Source organism: Misgurnus anguillicaudatus, unplaced genomic scaffold (assembly GCF_027580225.2).
Source record: "Misgurnus anguillicaudatus unplaced genomic scaffold, ASM2758022v2 HiC_scaffold_29, whole genome shotgun sequence".
Taxonomy (NCBI): domain Eukaryota; kingdom Metazoa; phylum Chordata; class Actinopteri; order Cypriniformes; family Cobitidae; genus Misgurnus; species Misgurnus anguillicaudatus.
In genome coordinates, this window is record NW_027395279.1 from 5,187,771 (window position 1) to 5,206,949 (window position 19,179).

The 19,179-nt window shown below is 36.4% G+C and overlaps 2 long non-coding RNA genes across 3 annotated transcripts in view; both read left to right on the forward strand.

The window, feature by feature from the left end:
- The window catches only part of LOC141362774 (uncharacterized), a 254,486-nt gene that overhangs the window by 96,290 nt on the left and 139,017 nt on the right, over window positions 1-19,179 (forward strand). The window lies entirely within an intron of this gene.
- LOC141362902 (uncharacterized) lies at window positions 313-8,580 on the forward strand. 2 transcript variants are annotated; one of them, XR_012368477.1, is made up of 4 exons: window positions 313-658; window positions 3,751-3,772; window positions 4,032-4,053; window positions 7,841-8,580. It is a non-coding gene; the product is annotated as an uncharacterized lncRNA (long non-coding RNA). The 2 variants fall into 2 exon arrangements; XR_012368478.1 differs by having other exon boundaries at window positions 7,844-8,580.

Here is a 19,179-nt window from a genome sequence, read left to right on the forward strand (position 1 = left end):
TAACTCACGAGTTTAAAAGCCTGTCTGGAACGCAGCATTAGCTTCACTGTTATTTTAATTGAGAGAGACGAAAAAATGTTTGAACAAAGAGCCTAGGTAGGGGGAAGTACACAAAATACATGCGTTTTTTTCTAGTGTAACGTTTATTAATATGTTGGAGGCAATTCCTCAAAATATACTTTATAAAATATACTATTGTAAAAAGAATATGGTTGGTATATCAACCCTTATGATTTGATAATAATGTATGGTTTTTTTTCTCTTTCCCCTGTACTTTTGTTACATCATTTTTTTGCTGTCTAGACATTTTTGTGGTAAGTCATTTATATAAGAATCTCTGTTGCAACATAATACTTTTTTTCTGAACAGTTAACCTTGCACATGATATTTAAGTAGTAATGTTTAATTTTTCTTTCTTTTGCTCTTTTGAAAACTTTAACTGCTTTAGCTAAGTAAGTATTATTTTTGAATGTCAAATTCTTACCAAATGTACAAGCTGTGACATATTTTATTTAGATATTTAGTGACCATTTCATTTTCTTCTGTTTGATTTTCTCTAGACCTCAGCCAAAATTCTGGTTTTGCTGGGCAACAGCACCTATTTAATACAATTTTTTATAGCGAACCCAAAGGCTCTTTTCAGAGCCATCCACATTTGGTAAGTCATTTTCAATTACTTTTGAATCAGTAATTGCCTAATGACATTATAACATTGTTTTTCTGTTAATGTAACAGATATTGTTTACCAATGTTTATTGTTGTTTGTCAGTTTTGGCCATTTCAGCATGTTTGAAATAGGGGTGTAACGGTTCAAATTACTCACGTTTCGGTGCGTATCACGGCTTAGGGTCACAGTTTCAGTACACATTGGTCACAACAGGCTGCTTTACAAAAATAAAAACCTAAGCCGTTTTTAACCTCTGGCAAAATCAACATTTTCACTTAAGAGCACTTGTATTATTATACTATATACCAGCTTTACTGTGCAATTCAATATGAACATAAAATAGCTTAGAACACTGGGTTACTTTTTATATTCTATGCCGCTATCCTCAAGTTTTTTTTTTGCAAGAAGATAGGTTTGTTAAAATTCAAACACAGAAGGCAGTTTGTGCTGTTTCTGTCTCACCTGCGATCGTGTGCTATCAACAAAACCCTGGTGATGACGTGTAAAGCGACTCGTCATATTAGATGTATTGCCTTAGGCATACAGCACTTCCGAATTTTACAGTTTTGTCCACATTTTCTTGAGCATCGTTGCTGCAGTAGACTTAAATGCAGCTGGGCATGACTCTGTTAGCGTCTTTTCTCCTTTGTTTGCCGTGCTAAACGGTCTGTGAAACACACAAACACGCGAGGATGAACTGTGAGGTTGGCAACAAATTTGCATACTTCGAGTTGATGCACAGGTACTCTCACCTTAACACATGCAGAGATTATTCAGAACCATACATTAGCTTTTTTATGCATCGTTTTTTCACCAAACTATAATAGAAATGTGTGGTCGAATTAAACACGGTGCACGTGCGTCCCAAACTATGGGCGGAAAACAGGACGATTCGATTCTTTACCGAGAACCGTTACACTCCTAGTTTGAAAGTAAAACTGACTTTATTGAAAATGTACTCCACCTTCAGAAATAAAAATGATAGATTTTTTTACTTAGCCCCATCTAAGACATCTAAGGTGTTTATGCCTTTTTTTCATCAGCTGAACACAATCAGAGTTCTAATTATTAATATCCTGGCTCCTTTTTGCTTTGTAATAAGTTTGATCATGGACCAAACATTTACGATCTCAAAAAGGTCCATCCATCCATCATTAAAGTAATCCATATACAACCCACTGGTTTAATAAATGTATTTAGAAGCAAAGTATAAGGTTTATAAGAAAAAGTTTAGTTCTGAGCACTTTTAGTGATTAGTTACATATACGTAATTTTATAAAACAAAATCAACTATAGATTTAAATATAGTGGTATGTAAAATGTTATTGGTTCTTGTGTTTCATCATGAGTTGTGACAAAACTGACAGTCGTTAGACACTAAATGTTTTATTGTCTGTTTATTTAAGGTATGTTTTGTAACTAAAAGGTCAAAATATGAATTGTTTTTTTATTAACCCACTGGATACATTAAATTTTGATTACTTTAATAATGGATGGATGCAGTTTTTGGAGCTTCTAAACATTTGGTCTCTGATCAGAGCCATTACAAAGCAAGGAACAGCCAGGGTATTATTTAATATAGGTCTGGTTGTATTCAACTGAACAAAGAAAGACAAACATCTTGGATGACAAGGGGGTGAGTTAAAAAAAATTTAATTCTGAAGATGGCATTTTACAGTTTAGGTTCTATTGTGTTGCCTGATGCGATAATTTATTAAATTAACAATCTTTACATTAATACCACAGGAAAGGGAACATTTTGAACAGGAATATCATATAATTAATTGTTTATTCTGAAGCATATGTGACTAACTAGATCATTTTGGGTACGACTAAATAAGATCAATACTTAATTTTTACCAATTATTATAGGACAGCAGAAACACTGAAGTTTGAATGACATAATACTGCACATTGTGGACCTTTGTATTTAGAAACTATTTAGACCCCCTACACAGTTCAATTTTGTTAGGTCTCAATCTGATACTACAATAATCCCCCCCCCCCCCCTCTCTTATTATTAATCTGCACTCAGTACCCCATTATGAGAAACTGAAAACAGGATTTTGGAAATGTCTAAATGTATTTAAAAGAAAAAAAAATGAAATTATTCAGACACTTTACTTGGTAGTTAGTTGAAGCACTTTTTGCAGCAAGTACAGCCTCAAGTCTTTTTGGGAATGACGCAACAAGCTTTGCACATCTGGATTGAAGGAATTTCTGCCATTCTTCCTTTTAAATCCTTTCAAGCTCAGTGAGTTTGGATGTGAACTGTCGGCTGACAGCCGTTTTCAGGTCTCTCCAGAGATGCTTGGTGAGGTTGAAGTCAGGGCATTGGTTGGTCCATTTCTCACATAGTTGTCCCTAAACCACTACTGTGTTGTCCTTGTTCTTTGCTTAGGGTCATTTTCATAAAGTTTTAGTGAGGATATCTCAGTGGACTCGAGTCAAGGTGTAGAAAATCTCGGCATTGATCAACACACATAAATGGCACCTAAACAAAATTTCTAGTGTTATCGCAAAGGGTCTGAATACTTAAGTAAATGTGAAATTATTTTTTTCCTTTAAAACATTTTACAGAAATGTCTTAAATTCAGTTTTCACTTTGTCATTATGGGGTACTAGATGTTGATTAATGAGAATGATTTAAATTCTTTTTTTTTTGAGTCAGAAGATTTTAATTAGGCCTTGAAAAGCTGCATCTGACATGGGACTTTTATTAACACACCCCCAGGTTCACAGACAAGGTTTAGTAAAACACATCTTAAGATATGCCAGTGCCATTGATTTGTCTTATGATACACACCAGTAATGTCTTCTTCAAAGGAGTGCTTTTTAAAGATGCTTAATAGGCTTGTCTGTGAAACCAGTCCACAGTGTTTAATATTGTGACAACAATTATCTTTGGAAAGTAATATAATTTTAAATTCTTGAGGTATATATAAATTATTAAAAGGATTAATGCAAACATAACAAATTTGCAAATAAAGTAAAGGGGTTTAAGTACTTTCTAAATACACTGTAAATGTGGTCATGCCTACTTTGAACTAATTTGTCGTTTTTGTTGATTTTGTTTTTCCTAGATTGGACATCTAATTCATCTTTGTAAGTAACGGTTACATATTTCACATTTAAAGCATTAGTTCATCTTATGTTTATCAGCTTACCCCCAGGCCGTCCAAGATGTAGGTGAATTTGTAATTTTAAATTCTTGAGGTATATATAAATTATAAAAAGGATTAATGCAAACATAACAAATTTGCAAATAAAGTAAAGGGGTTTAAGTACTTTCTAAATACACTGTAAATGTGGTCATGCCTACTTTGAACTAATTTGTCGTTTTTGTTGATTTTGTTTTTCCTAGATTGGACATCTAATTCATCTTTGTAAGTAACAGTTACATATTTCACATTTAAAGCAATAGTTCATCTTATGTTTATCAGCTTACCCCCAGGCCATCCAAGATGTAGGTGAATTTGTTTCTTCAGTAAAACACAAATATAGATTTTTAACTCCCAACTGTTTCAGTCTGTCAGATGTATAATGCATGTGGGTGGTAACAAAACTTGATAGAGGAATGTACAGACAAATCCAAATTAAACTCTGCGGCTCATGACGACAACTCAATGTCCTAAGACATGAAACGATCGGTTTGTGCAAGAAACCGAAAAGTATTTATATAATTTTTTTACCTTCAATACAGCACTATGCCTAAAGGAGTACGTGTGTGCACATCTTCTTCTTGGTGTTTAAGGGTGGGTTGCAAACCAACTTCATAAGAGCATACCGCCACCTACTATATCGGTGCCCCGTATAGTGCTTATGCACCCTCATGCAGTGCACCCGATACAATAGGTGGCAGTATGCACCTATGAAGTTGGTTCGCAACCTGTTGGTTCAGTTTTATCTCTTAGGACATTGATGTGTCGTCACGAGCCGCAGAGTTATTTTTCTCTATCAAATTTTGATACCATCCACATGCATATTCACTGAGAGACTGAACGGTTGGAGTTAAAAATCTACATTTGTGTTTTACTGAAGAAACAAAGTCACCTACAATTCGGATGGCCTGATGGTAAGCTGATAAACATAAAAATTTAATTTTTAGACAAACTATTGCTTTAACAATGGGGGAGATATGACTGGGATTTTATTAAAATAATTTTCCTAAGGCTGAATAATATTACTCAACATAAAATTTGTACAGATTAAAAAATTACTACATACAGTGGGGCAAAAAAGTATTTAGTCAACCACCAATTGTGCAAGTTCTCCCACTTAAAAAGATGAGAGAGGCCTGTAATTTTCATCATAGGTACACTTCAACTATGAGAGACAAAATGAGGAAAAAAATCCAGAAAATCACATTGTCTGATTTTTTAAGAATTTATTTGCAATTTATGGTGGAAAATAAGTATTTGGTCAATAACAAAAAAGCAAGATTTCTTTCTCTCACAGACCTGTAACTTCTTCTTTAAGAGGATCCTCTGTCCTCCACTAGTTACCTGTATTAATGGCACCTGTTTGAACTTGTTAGCAGTATAAAAGACACCTGTCCACAACCTAAAACAGTCAGAATGCAAACTAAACTATGGCCAAGACCAAAGAGCTGTCAAAGGACACCAGAAACAAAATTGTAGACCTGCACCAGGCTGGGAAGACTGAATCTGCAATAGGTAAGCAGCTTGGTGTGAAGAAATCAACTGTGAGAGCAATTATTAGAAAATGTAAGACATACAAGAACACTGATAATCTCCCTCGATCTGGTGCTCCACGCAAGATCTCATCCCATAGGGTAAAAATTATCACCAGAATGGTGAGCAAAAATCCCAGAACCACATGGGGGGACCTAGTGAATAACCTGCAGAGAGCTGGGACCAAAGTAACAAAGGCTACCATCCGTAACACACTATGCAGCCAGGGACTCAATTCCTGCAGTGCCAGATGTGTCCACCTGCTTAAGCCAGTACATGTCCGGACCCGTCTGAAGTTTGCTAGAGAGCATTTGGATGATCCAGAAGAAGAGTGGGAGAATGTCATATGGTCAGATGAAACCAAAACATAACTTTTTGGTAGAAACTCAACTTCTTGTGTTTGGAGGAGAAAGATGCTGAGTTGCATCCAAAGAACACCATACCTACTGTGAAGCATGGGGGTGGAAACCTCATGCTTTGGGGCTGTTTTTCTGCAAAGGGACCAGGACGACTGATCCGAGTTAAGGAAAGAATGAATGGGGCCATGTATCGTGAGATTTTGACTCAAAACCTCCTTTCGTCAGCAAGGGCATTGAAGATGAAACGTGGCTGGGTCTTTCAGTATGGCAGTGATCCCAAACATACCGCCCGGGCAAAGAAGGAGTGGTTTCATAAGAATAATTTCAAGGTCCTGGAGTGGCCTAGCCAGTCTCCAGATCTCAACCCCATAGAAAATCTTTGGAGGGAGTTGAAAATCTGAGTTGCCCAGCGACAGCCCTAAAACATCACTGCTCTAGAGGAGATCTGCATGGAGGAATGGGCCAAACTACCAGCAACAGTGTGTAAAAACCTTGTGGAGACTTACAGAAAACGTTTGATCTCTGTCATTGCCAACAAAGGGTATATAACAAAGTATTGACATAAACTTTTGATATTGACCAAATACTTATTTTTCACCATAATTTACAAATAAATTTAAAAAAAATCAGACAATGTGATTTTCTGGATTTTTTTTCTCATTTTGTCTCTCATAGTTGACGTGTACCTTTGACAAAAATTACAGGCCTCTCTCATCTTTTTAAGTGTGAGAACTTGAACAATTGGTAGCTGACTAAATACTTTTTTGCCCCACTGTATCACATACCTGGCTGTCAGAATATTGCGCATTACATGCCCAAAACATAAGATCATACATCGTCCTGCTGTCTAGTCAATCTGAACACAACAAACCCATGTGTAGTCGCATCCTTGTTTCTGCCAAAATGGCAAAGCCAATATGGTTTAAAGGTAGCATCTAGTAACTGCAATGCACAATTGATTTTCACTGCATGGTTACTTTATGACCTCATGAAGGAACATACACTATTAAATTTAATCAGCAGTTTGCATGGAAATATGAAAAATATTAGAGGTGTGAATCTTCACTGGTTCCTCGATTCGATTCCGATTATTAAGTTAACGATTCGATTCAATTCGATGTTACGATGCATCATGATGCATCACGATGCATTGCATCCTTTTTTTTATTACTGCACATTGCTACATTTATATTGATGAATGTAAGAAGGCAGATACAGTATGAAAACTCCTTTTTATTTTGTTGTCTTTAAGAAGTATACTAAAGTATACTACTTATTAGGAAACAAGACAAACTTGTTCTGTAAACAGCAGACAGCAGCAACATTAGGAAAAACTAAAAGTGCATAAAACTGTCTAGTGTTTTTTAGTACTTAAGTACTTTAAGTGCATTTTTTATCACTCGTGTCTCACAACCCTCCGGCATTTTTTCTACCGCCACATACCTGTACGCGACGAATGACGTCATCAGGCTATAATCGATTATGGGTTATTACTGCATCGATGCAGAATCGTCCACCCCTGCATCGCGATGCATCGCACAATCGATTAATTGTGACACCCCTAAAAAATATTATATGATTTTAAAAGAAGAAATCAGAGTCAGTTTGTGTCATACACTTAACACTCTGTACAGAGCATCAGCTTTTGACTGCCCCACCCTTAACAGAATGGACATACAGACTGGACCTATATTCTGTGTAACCAAGATAATATAATTCAGCCTTTTCAAAAACTGATATTGGAGTGTAATATGATCTTAATACTTTGAGTTTAAAACAAAAATGTTAACTTATTTTTGTCCTGCAGTATGTTTTGTACAATTAAGTATTTACTGTTAATCATTCTGTAATATGCGTGCTTTTTTGACTTTAGAATGTAACTAACTTGTTTTTTTTCTCTTTGTGTTGTGTGTGTTTGTTATGTCCTGTCCTGACCTTTATATACATTTTCTTTCAAACTTTTATCTTGCTAAAATCATTGCTTCTCTTCTACTCTGTACTTTTACTTCACAAAAACCTGGCTGCACATTTCAAAACGTTGCTGCTTTGCTTGCTTGCTTGCTTCCTCTTCAAACGCAAACTGCATTTAAACACTGCAAAACATGCAATGCATACCCAAGCAGCTTGCCTCTTAAAAACTGCCAGGAAACCCAAAAAAAAAAAACACTGACTCAACTAAAAAAAAGCCTATAATTTCTACCCAAAAAAAACGACCCATTTTTTTACCCCACCCAGCCAATCTGTTGCCCTAACCCCAAAACACTGACTTTCCCCAAAACAGAACGTCCCTTTAACTTTTTGCTTTGACAGAAAGAGTGAGAGCAGAACTACCTACAGCTCCAGTGTGCCCTGCTGCCTTGAGTGTCTTCACAAAGCAACGTTGATTAGAGGACTGCGTTGGGAAATCAACACCATCAACACACAATAATTTACTATAGTTTTAAAATTACATAATTTCCTATAGTCTTTTAGACTGCTTATAATAGATAATACACATTACAGTACTTTTAAAAGTCATTAATATATCAGTAAAAAAAAAATTGTTTTAGCAAGTTCATCTTTGAAACGTATTACATTTAAATCTGAGTCTTTTCACATTTGCCTATACTCTACTAATTAATTGCATTAGTAATATTGCCTTTGGTTATCATTTCTGTAAAATATTGAGGTTAACAGTTCAACAGTTCCATTGCTATAGTCTTGTGTGTTTGTATATCTAATTTCTTGACTGTTTTAACGGTGAAATTTTAGTACAGTACTTTAATATATCAGTAAAATATTCTAAGTTTGACTGTTGTTGTAACTGCTATTTGAATAGACTACATTTAAAGGTCATTAAAATATTTTGGTTTGCCAAGTTCCTCTTTGAATCTTACCACATTGTAACATTTACCTTTATTAATTGATTGCATTACTGATATTGCTTTTGGTTAACATTTTTGTACAATATTGGGGTTGACAGTGTTTGACAGTATAACAGTTCAATTGCTATAGTTTAGTGTGTTTGTATATTTAATTTGTTGACTTGTTACTGAAATTTCAGTCCTGTACTTAAAAAGCTAATTAATATATCAGTAATATATTTACAGTTTGACTCTTGTTGTAATTGATATTTGAGTGCAGTACATTTAAAGGTAATTAAATATCAGTAAAGTATTTTGGTTTGGCAAGTTCATATTTGAATCTTACCACGTTGTAACATTTGCCTTTACTAATTGGTTGCATTACTGGCATTGCCTTTAGTTAACATTTTATAATTCAGTGAAATACAAAGGGTTGACGGTATAACAGTTACATTGTGTGTATGTAAATACAGTAGGTTGACACTTGTTACTGTGGTATACTAGCATAACGTATAATAAGCATTAATATTCATTGAGTGGGTCTTTGTATTTGTTATTAAGGTTTTATCCGGAAAATTTGCACTTGTTTAACATACGAAAGGTACTTTGCTATAAACAGATCTTTAGATTTCTAACACCTGTTCCATCGTCATGCCACGTAAAGGTAAACGAAGTGAAGCCCAGAAGCAGCGCAGAAAGGTAGAAGCTTCACTGTGCATTAACTCCGTGTCAAGTGAGAGTGACGTAAGCCCAGACGTGCTCTCTGTTACGGCGTCCCACTGTCAAAGTGACCCGAGGTACGCTATTTATTCCAGGGGGCAACAGTGCACGTGCAATTCCTTAATGTTTCTCGCGGTGCACAACGAACGTAATGAGCTGAACAGTTTGGAATTAGATGACATTTTAAAGAAAGGTGATGCTTTGTACACTCTTGTCAAGCAAACACTACAGAGTAAAGGACAATTTCGGAGTAATTTCCTTGATTTTGATGAGCTACCGGATAAACTTGAGACAAACTTGTGCTCTTACAACATCATTAAACATGGCCAGAGGTTTGGATTACTAAGAGATGCACCTGCACTAGGCAGCTATGACAACCTCGAGAATACTCTGCAATGTCTCAGAAGTGAAATCAGCAACTGCCTGTTTTTGTGTGGACTTTATTGTGTTGCTTTGTTTAGAGATCGCTCAGGGAGGTTTGGATTTTTTGATTCACACTGCAGAACACCAGATGGCATGTCTACTAATGATGGCACGGGTACTGCTGTAATGTTGACATTTTCACGTTTAGAAGACATGATAGAGAGACTGTTGCTGTTGTTTCAAGGGTGTTTCCAGTTAAGCGATAACGTGCAATTTGATCTGCTGCCAGTATCATTCACAAGCACAACAGTATGTACTGATGTCTCCATGGAGTATCTTGATAACATAGAGCCGTGTGTAGCATCTCAGTTTCTGTCCACTAATGACCAATGTGCATCATCACAACAGCAAATTCAGGTCCGAAATCCAGTTCAGTGTCCAGTCAACATGACAGATGAAGATGAAATGGAGATTCAAACTACTGTTACTGACAATTTGGACAGAGACAAAAATGTTCAATTAAATAAACTTTCTCATAACATCTCAAAAGATTCCTCAATTCAAATTATATTGTCAGATCCAAATGATCACTGTTTGGAAACATCTGACTTGAATCAACAATCAAAAAAGCTTAACAAATCCAGAAGGCGCAAGGATTACAAGATAAAATGGCACAAAAAAATGGATTTAAAAGATAGGAAACATACAAAAAAAACTGAGCATTACAAAACAAGTACAGAATACAAGGAAAGACATAACCAAGCAAAGAAGAAACGTTATCAAACTAATACGTTTTACAGGGAAAAGCACAAACAAGCCATGAAAAATAACTATAAAAAATATGAAGAATATAAGAATAAAAGAAGGGTTTATGCTTTTATGAATTACAGAAGTAATGAGGAATACAGAGATAAAAAAAGAGAAAAATAATCAGCAGTTACAGTAGTAATCCACAATTCAGAGAGAGACAAAAAAACTATGTCATTAGAAATTACATAATGGATGACCATTTCAAGGAGAGACAAAAATCTTATGTTATAAGAAATTACAGAATGGATCAGCGTTTCAGAGAAAGACAAAAATCCTATATCATAAGAAATTACAGAATGGATCACCATTTCAGAGAGAGACAGAAATCCTATATCATAAGAAATTACAGAATGGATCAGCGTTTCAGAGAGAGACAAAAATCCTATGTCCTAAGAAATTACAGGAATAGTGATAGATTTAAGGAAAAGCATAAGAGGTACATAACTGATAGATATTCAAGAGATGCAATTTTCAGGCAAAGGCAAAAAGACTATTATATAAACCGGTGCAAAATAGATTCAAAATTCTATGAACAAAGAAAGGACGCGTTTAAAAAACGTTATCAACAAGATAACCTCTTCGGGGCTCGTCAGAAATCATATCATTTATTCAAAGCTAAAGACAGAATGTCAGCACTCAAAATACTTCACAAGATAAACTGTGCACAAGACATACAGCACAAATATAAAGTAATTGACTGTGTGCGCCAGGCAACACAAGTGTTCAGAAATAACCAACCTGTTGAAATGCAGAATCCAGTGATATTAAAGGCATTGCAAACTTTCAGAAACATTATAAAACAGGGACCAACATATATATGCACATGCTGTGCAAGAGCACTCTTCTCAAATCAAGTGCGCACCTGTGATCGTGAAAGCTATCAAAAGAATCCAACAGTTGTTTCAGCATGTTTGACAGGTAACTATGTTCACATCTGTTCTGATTGTACTGATCAGTGTATGAGGAACACAGAATGGATCTGTCACAGCTGCCATTCAACACTTTTGAGAGGTGCAATGCCAGACATTGCTGTAGCCAATAAGCTTCAGTTTAGTCCAATTCCTCCAGAGCTATGCAATTTGAATATTCTAGAAAGACATGTTATTGCAAAGTACATTCCTTTTGCTAAAATCTTAACACTTCCTAAAGGCCAACAGAGAGCTATAAAGGGTGCTGTGATTTCAGTTGCATCTGAAGTGGAAACAACAGTTAATTGTTTACCTAGACCAAGAAGTGAATCACAGCTGCTTACAGTGAAACTGAAAAGACGTCTTTGTTACCAAGGTCATTATCAGTATCAGACTATGAATATGCACAAGGTTTTATCTGCTTTAGGAAAACTTAAAGATATGCATTCAGAATATAAAAATATTGTTATAAATCCATCTCCCCAGGCAGATGAAATGCTGAATGAGTATGATCAGTCTTTAAATGACAGCAGTGCACACGATGAGCCAATGGACATTGACAACAACAGTCAAAGTGAAAACACAGAACGACAGAGCAATGAAAATGAACATGATAATTCAAGTGATGACCCTGAATCTAATAATGAACAACACTCAGGTCTTGTCTTGGACACATGCCTACAGCCTCCAGATCTTGGTCAGCAATTGTTGTCTTATGATGATGGAATATTTTGTATTGCCCCTGCAGAGAAAAACAGTCCTGTAAGCATTTTTAAAATTCCTAAGCTCGAGTCTATGGCATTTCCAGTGCAGTTTCCTGATGGTAAGAACACTTTTGATGAGCCTGACAGACTGAAATGTGTCTCCCCCAGCAGATACTTTAACACCAGGTTATTCTCTGTAGATAACCGTTGTGCAAAGGATACAAACTACATATTTTTCGCACAGTTTGTCACAGAAATGCACATGGCCACATCTAGTATGTCCATTCAGTTGAGAAAAGCAAAACCCATGACACGTGATGGTCGTAGAATAAACTGTTCACTTCTGCAGGATAAATCTGAGTTAGAAAAACTTGTACACAACAAAGAGGCAACACGTTTCATGCAGCCACTAAGAGGAACACCAGCTTACTGGGAGAAAACTCTGCGTGATTTGTTCTCTATGCTAAGACAACTGGGCACACCTACATTTTTCTGTACATTCAGTGCTGCTGAGATGAGATGGCCAGAAGTTATTACTGCTATTAAAGCACAACAAGGTGAAACAGTGAACTTTTCTGAATTAGACTGGTCAGAAAAATGTGAAATTCTTAAAAGCAACCCAGTCACAGCCATGCGCATGTTTGAAAAACGAGTTGAAGCCTTGATAAGAGATCTAATAATGTCACCTGCTCAACCCATCGGTGAGGTAATTGACTTTTTTTATAGAGTAGAATTTCAACAGCGTGGCTCTCCACACATTCACTGCCTATTTTGGGTGAAAGATTCTCCAGAATTTGAAAAAGATCAAGATGAAGATGTATGCAATTTTGTTGATAAATATATCTCATGTAAACTACCAGACCCAAACAAAGACCCAAAACTGCATAGAATTGTAAGTGAAGTACAGATGCACAGTCGTAACCACTCCAAATCCTGTAGAAAAAACAATAAGCACTGTAGATTTGGATTTCCCAAACCACCTATGAACACGACCATGATAACTCGTCCCAGGCCTCCTCCAATAGATGAGTCTGATGAAGAAAATGAAGCAACAGAGGAGAGAGAAAATGACAGTACTGCACAAGCAAAAGCACAACTTCAAAAAGTGTGGGATCTGCTGAATGACACAACACAGAGTTTTGAAACCTCAGCGCAGCTGCTTCAAAAAGTAAACATGACTTATGAAGAATATAAAAAATATTTTCAATGTCTGTCAACATCAAATGTAATTGTCATGGAGAGACGACCACGTGACTGCTGGGTTAATGGCTATAATCCAATGCTGTTAAGAGCCTGGAATGCAAACATGGACATACAGTTCATTATCAATCCATACAGTTGTATCATGTACATTCTTTCATACATTTCAAAAGCTGAACACGAGATGAGTGATTATTTAAAAAAAGTAATAAAAGACTCAAGTCATGATAACATGTCTGACTGTGAAAGCATGAAGCAGGTCATGAATTGCTATGCCAAATCTAGGGAAGTTTCTGCCCAAGAAGCAGTTGCTCGCACATGCAGTCTAAAACTGAAATCATCATCACGAGCTGTCATATTCATACCCACTGATGACAATGCTGTAAAGATGAGTTTACCAATGAAGTATTTACAGGCAATGGACCCTGACTTAGAGAATGTGTGGATGACTGGACTCCCAGAAAAGTACAAGGCCAGACCAAACAAACCTGAATTTGATAACATGTGCATGGCAGAATTTGCAAGTGAATACCGCATTGTTTATGGAAGACAGAAAAAGGGTAAAAATGTTTTGGCACTCCAAAAGAATATAGGACACATTCAAAAAAGAACACGGGGTAAACCTGCTGTTATTAGATTTGCTCGTTTCTCAGAGCAAAAAAACCCAGAAAAATACTTTGGAACATTGTTAAAACTCTACCTACCATATCGCACAGATGAACAGCTCAAGTCTCCAAGATTCCCAACATATGAATCATTTTACAAATTTGCTTCAGTAAACCTTCCAGGCACTGATGAACTGCAACGCGTGTGCATGATTGTAAATGGAAACCGTGAAAAGTATGAGAAGCATAATGAGGCAATAGAACAAGCAATTGAGGATTTTGAACAGAACGGTCCAGTCGAGGATGCATGGACTACATTAGCACCGGCAACTGAGGTGATCAGGCTGGAATGCATAATGGAACGTGAACCATCTGATGCAAATGATGAACAAGATGATATTCCTGAATATACAGCATCTTCTTCTGTCAATAATACAGCTATGCCAGTAATAGAAGTTCCCCAGCTCAATTCTGCACAGATTCGCAAAATGTTTCAAAGCTTGAATCAAACACAAGCTTCTGTATTTTATGCTGTGCGAGACTGGTGCAAAAGATGTGTTTCTGGTGAAAACCCACAACAGTTTCTATATTTTTTGAATGGAGGAGCAGGAGTTGGCAAATCACATGTTATTAAATCTATTCATGCAGAAGCATCTAAAATATTGCGCAAACTTCCATGCGTGAGAGAGCACACTGACATTTCCAAACCAACAGTTCTTTTAACAGCATTTACCGGTACTGCTGCTTTTAACATTTCTGGTAAAACATTGCACTGTCTTTTAAAACTCCCAAGAAGCTTAAAACCTCCATACCAAGGCCTAGGAAACAGCTTGGATGAAATCAGGGCAGATTTTTCTAACGTACACATTATAATAATAGATGAAATATCTATGGTATCAAAACAGTTGTTTGCGTATGTTAACTGGAGACTGCAACAGATTAAAGGAAACCAGAAACCTTTTGGCGGATTGTCTGTTCTTGCTGTTGGAGATTTTTTACAACTTCCCCCGCTCGGGCGAGCTAGACCACTCTGTGTGTATGAGAATCATGTGTTGGACTTCTGGAAAGATCAATTTCAGATCATAACACTGACACAGATTATGAGACAGAGAGAGGATCTTGAATATGCTGAGCTGCTCAACAGACTGAGAGTAAAACAGAAGCATGACAGGCTCACAGCTGCAGACCAGTGCATGTTACAAACTGTCATACGTTTGTCTCCCGAAGAGTGTCCCACTGATGCATTACACATTTTTGCAACCAATAAAGAGGTAGACAATCACAACACTGCCGCCATATTCTCTCAATTTTCAAATATTATTACTATTGATGCCAATGACTACAAAAAAGATCCCCGAACAGGTGAAATGAAAAAGCAAGCTGCACCATTTAAAGGAGACAAAGGTGATCTTATTGACAAACTACAGATTGCAATTGGTGCACGAGTAATGCTTACCAGAAATATTGATGTGGAAGATGGACTGGTTAATGGTACTTTTGGTAAAGTGGCAAAAATTACAACTCAGGAACGAGATGGTGTTCCATATGTGCTGTTAATTGGTCTTTACCTGGATGATGTAAATGCTGGACATAAACATCGTAACAAAGCACCTGGTGGAGATGACAACATTGTTTATATTGAGAGGTCAGAGGAGCCGCTAAAAAAAAAGGGAACAGTTCGAAGGCAATTTCCCATGAAACTTGCTTTTGCATGCACTATACACAAAGTTCAAGGAATGACAACTGATTGTGCTGTTGTATCTCTGAAGCATATTTTTGAACCAGGCATGGCATATGTTGCACTAAGCAGAACCACAGCGCTTAGTGGATTGCACATCATAGACTTTGATGAAAAAATTTTTTACTGTGATCCAGAAATAAATGCCTCTTTGGAGAACATGCCAAAAGCTGACTTTCAACATGTCCAACCTCTTCTACATACTGAGTCTGATATCAATTCTCCTCTTACTATCATTCATCACAACATAGAGGGACTACAGTGTCATATGGATGATTTAAAAAGTCATCATGAGCTTTTGTTGGCTGATGTTTTGTGTCTCACTGAAACACACCTGTCTGGCTCATCTGCTCATGAGTGTCTCCAGCTGGAAGGATAAAGAATTTATAATCGCAACAGACATACATCCTACACAAATAATCTACAGTTGGCAAACAGAAATGGTGGTGGAGTGGCCATTTATGTGAGAAATAGCTTACAAGCTCATCCTCTGATGTACATACAAAACGTGACAGACCTGGAATATTTGGTTTTAAAAATAGAACACCCCAAAGAAGCACTGGTCACAGTAATCTACAGACCACCTAAATACAACCTAGGAGTGTTTTTGACTAACCTAAATGCCCTTTTGACATCTCTGGAAATCATAAACATCAACCCTGTTATAATTTTAGGAGACTTCAATGAAGACCAGCTGTCCCATGGGAACAAACCCATTTTGAAACTGTTTAATGACAAAGGATATACACAACTGATCCACACTGGGACTACTGAAAACAACACCCTTCTGGATCCTGTGTTTATTAGTAGCACACACTCACATATCAGAGCAGGAGTACTGCAAACATACTACAGTTATCACGATCCTGTCTACTGTATTTTGGAATAGATACTATAAGAAATTATCAGCTGTGAAACTTCATCCTCATCAACATAGCAAATACACATTAGGATTAACATTGCTTTTAAAACATTCCAGATTAAAAAGATTCCAATAAAATATACCCACATCAAAGTCCCTTAACAACAATCTGTCACATGAACAAGATATATATTTTGATGTTTATTACATAAATGTGATGAATTCAATTTATCACATTTACTATCAGGGATGATGCAACCCTGCTATTTAAATGCACACACACACACACACACACACACACAAACACACACACAAAAACAAACACACATTCTATTTGATTCATTCTTAACTGTGTGGGGACCTTTGGTCCCCACAACGTAAATACCAGGTGTTTGTGCACATGTTTGTGCACACACACACACACACACACACACACACACACACATTTTTTAATTTGTTTCTATCTTTATGGGGACATTTGGTCCTCTTAACATAATAAAAACTAGGTATGCGCATGTGCGTACACAGACGCACACACACAGACATGCAGTTTTCATACTCTTCCAGTTTTCATATACTATTCATGATTTAAACATTTAAACAGCAACATATACTATAATGTTTTTAAGCATGATAAACACATTAATACATAAAAAATGTAAAAGGAAAAAAAGACTCATGCATCTGAATTTTTTTGTATTTGGTTAAGACAGATTTGTTGTGCTGGTTCTCAAGTGCCCCACTACCAACCCAAAAAACACCTACATGATAAGAGTTGCCAAATGGGATGGAGCATGAACCAGGTGCATGAGGTGATGATCCAATGACGGGTAAGACTCTCTTTTGGCCAGCGGAGGGCAACCTAAGGCAGGACATCACCGCCCTGGGCACCTGCCCGAGCAGGCAGGTGTGAAATGGATCAAGAAAGTGGATATGATGCTTTTTGGGCCAAAAGCATCAAATAAGAGGGGCTGTAAGACATTACAAGCTGCCTCAATCAAAAATCCACCAGATCATTCCGACCAGCTCCTCGACCACATCATCCTAACAGGCAATTCTGATTTTTGTTGCCACACTACTTGAGTGTGAGATAAAACAATTCTGGACAATCAAATGTGGGTCACTTGAGAATCATCTCTGAATTTGTAAGGCTACATTTTCTAGAAAACATACAGCAAGCCAAATGCTTGTCTTTAATATACACAAATATACATATACAAATTTCTGTGTGTGTGTGTATCAATACAAATAAATCACTGTTTAAACAAACTTACTTCTTGTGGTTCTTTAATATTTCATTACAGCATATCTAAACCCCTCATACAATAAAACTGTATGTTTAAGCAATGATGTAAACACATTTAAATATTAAGCTAAAATGTTTTAAAGGTGACATAGAATGATTGAACGGGGTATTTATCATTGTTCTGAGATGTGACATGTAAACTAATTTTTTTTTGTTTGGGTCTGTAAAAACCTCTCTCAGAGCTCTCTTTAGCTTCCTAAAAACCTCTCTCAGATAGCTCTATTAGGGTGGGGGATTTTAAACAAGTGGTTTTGCACCTATTTGGCTCCCCCTACTGGCTTAACTTGTAATCTCATTACTGATTGTCTGACTTTGCTGCCACTCAAAAAATGTAGCCAATTATTTTAAAGTGGAGGGGCAGTTAGATGCCTGTGATGTCATAAGCATCAGTTTTTCAGATTGGGCCGGTTTCTGGCTGACATTTCTAAAAGAGGAATTTCTATGAGACTGAGATTTTTAGCATTTTTGTATGTTTGTAAATGTGAGTAGACTATCATTATTTAACAAAGACAAGGTAAAAATGGTTTTTCATTCTCTGTCACCTTTAACATTTGTGTTTTAGCATAATAACAACATGAAACATCTTGAAAAAGGGCAACACAATTTATCATGTTGTTAGCTTGTTTAACAATAATGATAATTTTTTTTAGCATGATACAGTTGTTATGTGGTTTTAAAGGTTGTTGCTAGGGTGCTGCTAAGTAGTTTCTAAGGGAACATTGGGTGGTTGTTATAGTCTTGCTATGTGGTTGCTAAGATGACAATTTATTTGTATAGCACAATGGCTGTCAAATGATGTGCCATTGACAATGTAATCAAATTCATACTAAAAATAACAAACAATACAAATAAAAAAAGGAAATGAACTTAAAATCACACTAATTAATATGCATGACACAATGTCAATCAAAAGCTTTTGAAATTTAAAAAGTTTTAGGTCTAGACTTAAAAGTGAGAAGAGGTGGAGCTTGTCTTATGCTAATTGGAAAGGCATTCCAAAGCCTGGGAGCTGCAATGTAAAAAGCTTAATCTCCCCTACACTTAAGCCTCGATTTAGGGGTACATAATAAAGCCTGATTTGATGACCGAAGAGATCTTGAAGGTTGATATTCAGTCAGTAGTTCAGAAAGATAGGTTTGTGCTAAGCCATGTAAAGGTTTGTAGACAAGTAACAATATTTTAAAAATGTGCACAACCATTATGAAAAGCCATTATTAATGGAGCTAGATATTGCGACTCACCATGGCAACAGCATGTGAAAAATAATTTTGTCCTCCCTTGTGATTCTGCTCCCCTGTAGGCCCCCCAGCTGATATCTAACACTGATGCCTGGTCAAATTTTGTCATTGCGATATCTCATAGCAGTCTAACTAATTACTTTGTACAAAATAAAACCATAC